The following is a 7,072-nucleotide window of genomic DNA, read 5'->3' on the forward strand; positions in this document are numbered from 1 at the left end:
TTTGTACTTTCCATTAGGGCCTAATTCTATTTCGCAGTTGGCTCTTATCGATCCGAACATTCAGAGAGGCATGCGAGAAAAGTAGCGAGCGGAGCACAGCGGAGGCCGCCGTGGTTCGACGGTGGAGGCGGTAAAAGGTGGGAGTAAGCGGGTGGGTTTGGTTGAGGTTTGAAAATAAATAAAGAAATTGAAGGGAGGAGGATGTGGGGAAACAGTTATGAGAACAGAAGGAACGAGGCTCAAATGGCGGCACCTGAAGCTGCACTGTGTGCGTTTCTCCCCAATATCATGCAGTGTGCGGCGAAACGGAGGTCCGAGACACACTGATCCACATGGACAGCAGGCGTGTCATTTAAATAGCGCAGGGACCTGAACATGCCCAACACACCTGAGCGAGCAGACGCACATGTGACCCCACAGACACACACATAGATAGCACACAGCGCCCGAGCCAGGGAAGATATGAACCCCCTACCAGGGTGACGAGATTGGATTTGTTTGTTTGCGATGTTTGACCCCGAGAAGTTCTTGAACATGTGGTCACGCCTGACTCCCCCTTTCCCTGGCGGGGGGAGGGGAGGGGGATGTGAGAAAAAGGGCAGATGGTACGAGGCGCATCGCTTCAGAGACGCCGGTAGATGCAGGGTTAGAGAGGGAAAGGGGGAGTGAGGGGGGGTGGCAGGTGAGGCATAGAGGAACCTACACAAATATGTCACCACAAGGTGATTGAAAGAGGAGGAGATTTAGAGAGGATTGAAAAGGGGGATAAAGGATACGCATCAGGATCCACTTTTCTCCAAACCGTTTCTTCCAGGGGACCGGCTTTGAAATAACGGCGAACCACAGTGACCCAATTCACATTAGACCTTATCTATAAATCACGAGCAGAACAAATTTGTGCATACAAGAATGTTCCATTCGGCCATTTTTTAATGCCGTTTGACACTATAGGTTCACTCCAATGGGGTAACGTTGACATTGTAAAGAGAAATTTGTGGATCAAAACGTTGTCACGTTGTTGTTAAAAACACATTTAATACTAACGGAGTTAATATGCATTAAGCTGCAGTCCACAAGCTAATTCATCCCTTTATATTTACTCTAATCAGAATATCTGAATCAACGTTAATGTGTTTTACAACACACATATTCAGTCTTCCTCATGTGGCTCAATTGTGTGCAGTACTCCAGGAATAAATAATAAAAGGGGTTTTTGGCTTCCATAATAAAACCTCCTGCGCCCCATCTGTCGGCTCCTGACCCAGTCTGTTGGAATGACTGATTCAGATAATTTAGGGAAAGTAGTACAAGTAAAACCGCATCTCTCTCGCAGCTTTCTTCACAGGGCCGCAGGAGTCCGTCTCGCGCGCGCCGAGCCCGCGTGCACCTGCAGGCAGCTCAATGCACATTTGCTTCAGTGAACTCAGCGATACAAGAGCATGGAAGCGACCTGAAAAATGAGGAGGGCTTCTTGCGGCGAGCCAACTTTGGGCCGAACACATGGGCGAGAGGATGTCAGAGAGCGTTGGGCCTGAAACTCTCCCGGCGTGTACGTCAGAGCAACGTGATCTCCAAAACCTCTTCGGAAAAATGTATACGAAAATCTTGAACATATCGTAACAATACATAGGAACTGGCGGTGGTTAACCACGCCCCTTGAGTGAACAACATGGCGGACCATGTTGGATTCTTGAGTGAACGTCTCTCCGCCATGTTGGATTTTTTGAGGGGGTTAGGGTTATTATTCTATTCTCACAAGTGGACATTGATTTCTCGTTAAAAATGCAACCATAACACGTTTATTTTACATCGTTAGACTTCACGAAGTGTGTTTACGGGATGCAGGTCCCCGTTCACTTTGAATAGGGTGACGTCATCAGTTGCCAGTCCGTATTTATTTAGTATGTATCACTACCAATTTGTATGTTCAAGATTTTCGGATACATTTTTACGAACAGGTTTTGGAGATCAGGCTGGTCAGAGGGCGAGGGAACTAACAACGAGGGCCATCTGGATCACCACCAGCAGGGGAAGCGTGTGGTCTCCTTTGATCAAGTCGTCACGACTGGTTCCTTGTCAGCGCCGTCGTCTAGAACAATGTTCGGCGTGACAGCTCTGTTCTCACAACGTCTGAAGACAAAACAACGTTTATCGAGGCATCTTTCATCTTCTTTTATTCCTCAACTGTTGGAATGAGGAGAACTTGTTTTCCCTGGAAGAGGAGTGTGTTGTTGCTTTTCAAATGTGAGTCATCAAAACTCCCACTATTGAGCCCACAATTGACTTGATGTTAAGGCAACGTCAAAACACCCAGAATATTTAGTGACTGCGGGTACCGACATTGCAGAAGCAAAGATAAATTGAGCCCTTATCAGCTGCAACAGTTTACTGTCGGGCACTATAATAGATATGCATCATATTTCACTGCTATTGGGTCAGAAATGTGGCATTCACAATGTACTGTCCAAGTTTATGGCGCCGCTAAATGCAAATTAGGTTTCAGGGTGAACTTGGCGTTTGAATTATGAAGGCGCCCACCGGATAAGATTCATCGCATGCTCTCTACGACGTGCAGCGACGCTCTCGTGGGATTGCGCGGGTGGATCAATGTATTGTAATGGAGGTTTGACTTTGTGAAAAACATCCTTTCCGTTGTGCCGTCTCTGACTCGAGTTCAATTTAGAATTTAGGGATATAGTGGACACGTTTATTAAGCGTGGCTTCGTAAAATGATTGTAAGTTCCTCAGGTGTAAACAAGGGATAAGTGGAAGAGTCAGAAGATCAGAACACAAAATGCTCAGCGAGGCACACGAGTCTGTTGTGTTTCCTGTATTGGGCCCAGATGCCAATTTATTCTTATTCTGCCACATGGCCAAAAGGTTGGAAATAAGAAATACAACAGCCAACATTCTCCTTCACGCTGCGATGTCAAAAGAGTGTTGGGAAATTTTGGAATTCGACTCCTGATAATACGGATGACCTTTCCCACGCGTTCATTGACCTTTCCCACATGTTCATTGTTCGCACAGTCCCAGTTGAGCCTGCGGCATCAAACCAGGGTGGTGATGTTTATCATCCGCATTGCTACAGGGACGAGCTTCATCCCAACCCAAGACAGCAAACCAGGGGAGTGACTTTCACGCAACGTGTGTGAGGTGCATCACAAGTCTGGTTGGAGGTTATATGTAATTAACTCTGCATCATGGTTGCGCTGGTGCAAACAAACAGCACGCTATGTTTGTGCAGGCAGGGAGATTGCACATTTACTGCATTACTAAAATCCTTTGTTTACTACGTGAAAAAAAAGAAACACTCAATGTGTCAGCTGTGTTAGCTTTTAAACATGACCCAGATGTGTGCAGAGAAGCTAAGGGACTGACACTTGATGTTTGAAAGGGCTTACAGTGTTTAAAAGGTCACCTGTGCTACTGTGCATACACACTTTGCATGCACACCGCACACATACACACACACACATACTTGGACAAATGCTAAAAGAATAGCATTTAAAGTAAACTGCAACAGCTATTGGATTCCAGTAAAGCCCTTTAATAATGTCACCAAATAAAGTAAAGTTTAAGAGAGCTCTCCCCGTCTGACAGGATTTTATGAATTGATATTTTGTGTGGTACTTCTTGTCGGGGTCACAGCTCAGCTCGGGTTTTAACAGCAGCAGTGCACAACCCAAGAATATCAATGTCAGTCGTGCCATTTTGAATACCAAGGTGCGGGAGAGGAGCTGCACTGAGCGGACAATTATTTCCTCCGAAACCCACAGTAATAAGCAGAACACATTGTGATTACAAAACACAGAGGAGTGTGTGTGAGTGATGCGGTGGAGAATTCATTTGATAAAAGGCCAGTCCTCGTGTTCCAAACAGCAGCGCATCGCTTTTCTGGAGACACGACCTTTCCTTTGTCGATCATTTACATCTAAACATCCCCCCTCCTCAGTGGAACCACACAAAAACACAGAATAAAATAACAGAAAGTTAAAGGAAAATGCCTGACAATAAACAATCATTCAGCTAGAAGGAGAAATAACAGAATAAATATCACCAAGAGAGCCAACACACAGATGTAGACACCATCCGTCCCATTAGGACCAGTCCACACAGTCTCTGTCCCAGTAGCACCACTCAACATAGTCTCTCTGTCCCAGTAGGACCAGTCCACACAGTCTCTCTGTCCCAGTAGGACCAGTCCACATAGTCTCTCTGTCCCATTAGGACCAGTCCACACAGTCTCTCTGTCCCAGTAGCCCACACAGTCTCCCTGTCCCAGTAGGACCAGTCCACACAATCTCTCTGTCCCAGTAGGACTAGTCCACACAGTCTCTCTGTCCCATTAGGACCAGTCCACACAGTCTCTCTGTCCCAGTAGCCCACACAGTCTCCCTGTCCCAGTAGGACCAGTCCACACAATCTCTCTGTCCCAGTAGGACTAGTCCACACAGTCTCTCTGTCCCAGTAGGACCAGTCCACACAGTCTCTCTGTCCCAGTAGGACCAGTCCACACAATCTCTCTGTCCCAGTAGGACCAGTCCACACAGTTTCTCTGTCCCAGTAGGACCAGTCCACACAGTCTCACCCAGCACCCCACTACTCATTCTGACACAACAAACCAACGTGTCTGATCATGACCCTCTTACCAAACCACCCACTCTCTCCTCCATCCTCACACAAGGAACATCTAATTGTATGTGTTTGTCTTTGGTTATTGTTGTTTTCAGCGCTTGCCTTTCTGCTGGGGACTTGATTTTCATTTCTCTTTTGGGACAACTCATGCAAGCCCACCCACATTTCTGTCTTCCTCTGCGTAGCTGTGATGCGTCTTTGCTTTCGTTTAATGGCGTCTTTACACATACATAAACACCAATCTTCACCCAAACTCCCAGGGGGGGGGGTTACCCAACAGGTTATGCATTCAGGTGGCTCAGATAAAAACCAAGCCTGAGGTGAAGCAGCCACGCAGAACACGAATTCAGGACCGCAGTCGGCTCAGGGCGGGCCCACGCACATCTCAATGTGTGGCTGATAGCTTCGGTGCAGGAATCTGGAGTCATGCTGCCGCTAAATATAGACAAAGGTTTTATGTAAGCCGAGGTGAATCATTCCATTCCACACATTTCAGCACATTTATTCACACACACACACACACACACACACACACACAGAATAAGTGACGTGGCACAGGTAAAGGAAACACAGGCATGTGTTAAATATCCGCAGTGCTCATCACATTCATTTAGAGAAGTGACAGCATGGTACACGCCCGCTGTCTGTCACATTTATACATGTGTGTGTGTGTGTGTGTGTGTGTGTGTGTGTGTGTGTGTGTGTGTGTGTGTGTGTGTGTGTGAATGGGTTGATCCAACTCCTTACCTGATTGATTGGATTTGTGTGGAGGGGTTGTGGATTTATCCTTCACATGGGAAGCGTCTAAACAAACGGCACACACACACACACACACACACATGTATAAATGTGAAACACACATCAACACACTATTTGTTTTACTCGAGCCCAGTGGACGGAGGAGTGGGGGGTGGAGGTGAGTACCGAGCGCCTGAGTGGATGCAGCGCGACCGCGAGCACAAAGTGCGCTAACAACACAGCCCCGGATTATTGATCTTGTCTGCCGCAAAATAATGAAGAGGGGAAGTGTTAAAATTCTAATTAAGAGTGCGGGGTGAGGGATGGGTTTACAGCTGAGGAATGACTGGGAGAGAGGAAGTAGAAGAAGGGTGAGTCGTCAGAGGAAGGGAGAGAGAGTGAAGAATCAGGTGGGAAAGATGGAGAGACGCGTCGGAAACAGAAGAGACGATTTGTTTGAGGTACAAAGAAACGGAATGGGGGGAAGAGGGGGGGGACGAGGGGGGGGGGGGGGGGGGGGTGCATGCGCATGACAGAAAGAGGAGCATACAAGGAGAGAGGAAAGGGACTGAATTTCGGTGATCATGGCAACCAAGTCTCCTCCTCCTCCTCCGGAGAGAGGACCTTTGACATTGCCAGGTACCTTCAGAGCCCTAATTACCCCTCTCTCTCTCTCTGACAGACACACACACACACACACCTGTACATACATAGAGGAACCTGCTTCTCTGACTGACCACATGCATCAAAGCTGCAGACGCGCCGGTGTGCCACTGCTGTCAACAGAAGAAAAGGAAAGGTCACTCTGAATGCTCCCTCAGCCTTTGTCTGGAAGGATCAGAGCGTCTCTCCTAAAATCAGCCTCACACACGTTGCCCTCTGTTACATCAGATTAGATAACGGAAATACACACAGAAACACGTTTAAAAAAAAAGGTGGCTGGTTGAAAGGACGGGAGGGTGTATCTCTGTGTATCTCTGTGGCATCCCGTGCATGACGGACATCTGGTCAGCCACAGATTGACAGCATGCCGGATCACAGGAGGGTTTTTTTGTGAAACATCACTTTTTTCTTCACAGTCTTGAGTCAGACCATTGTGGCAAGACCACGCGGTGTCATATGGGTTATTTTAATGGGGTTTATTTCTGTAACCCGGATACTGGTAAAAAATGAATGAAAAGGTCAAATCAATATGGATCCACAGGTTTTTTTTTCAGTGGTCAGACAACTTCTGCATACACACACACAACATTTTGTGTGTGAATTCCGCCCTTCAGATTGTTCGTCATTACATTGTTTTAACCAATAGGTGATCGTTTTTTCCTTCATCCGAGCAAATGTCATTAATACATCAATGGCACCATCTACTGGCTGAAAAGGCTAATTATGTTTGTTTTTTCTTTGGTTTTCGTGATGTACGCAAACCGACGGAACAAGATCTAGACAAATAGCTACAGTCTGATTTCAAAGTCTGCCTTTGTTTGATAAGAGGTGGAATGTTGTCTCCATCCATGTTGATATGGACCGAAACATTATATTCTTCTTCTGAAGAATCAGTAATTGTTGTGCATGAATGATCTTAAATGATAGTTTGCACCAATAAAGAAAGATATAGTATTTCTGATGTGCAAGAAAGGTACTCGCTGATGGATGATGTGCTTGTTTAACAAGTTTAAGGAGTCACAAAAGTCACATG

Source organism: Gasterosteus aculeatus, chromosome 11, assembly GCF_964276395.1.
Source record: "Gasterosteus aculeatus chromosome 11, fGasAcu3.hap1.1, whole genome shotgun sequence".
NCBI classification, from domain to species: domain Eukaryota; kingdom Metazoa; phylum Chordata; class Actinopteri; order Perciformes; family Gasterosteidae; genus Gasterosteus; species Gasterosteus aculeatus.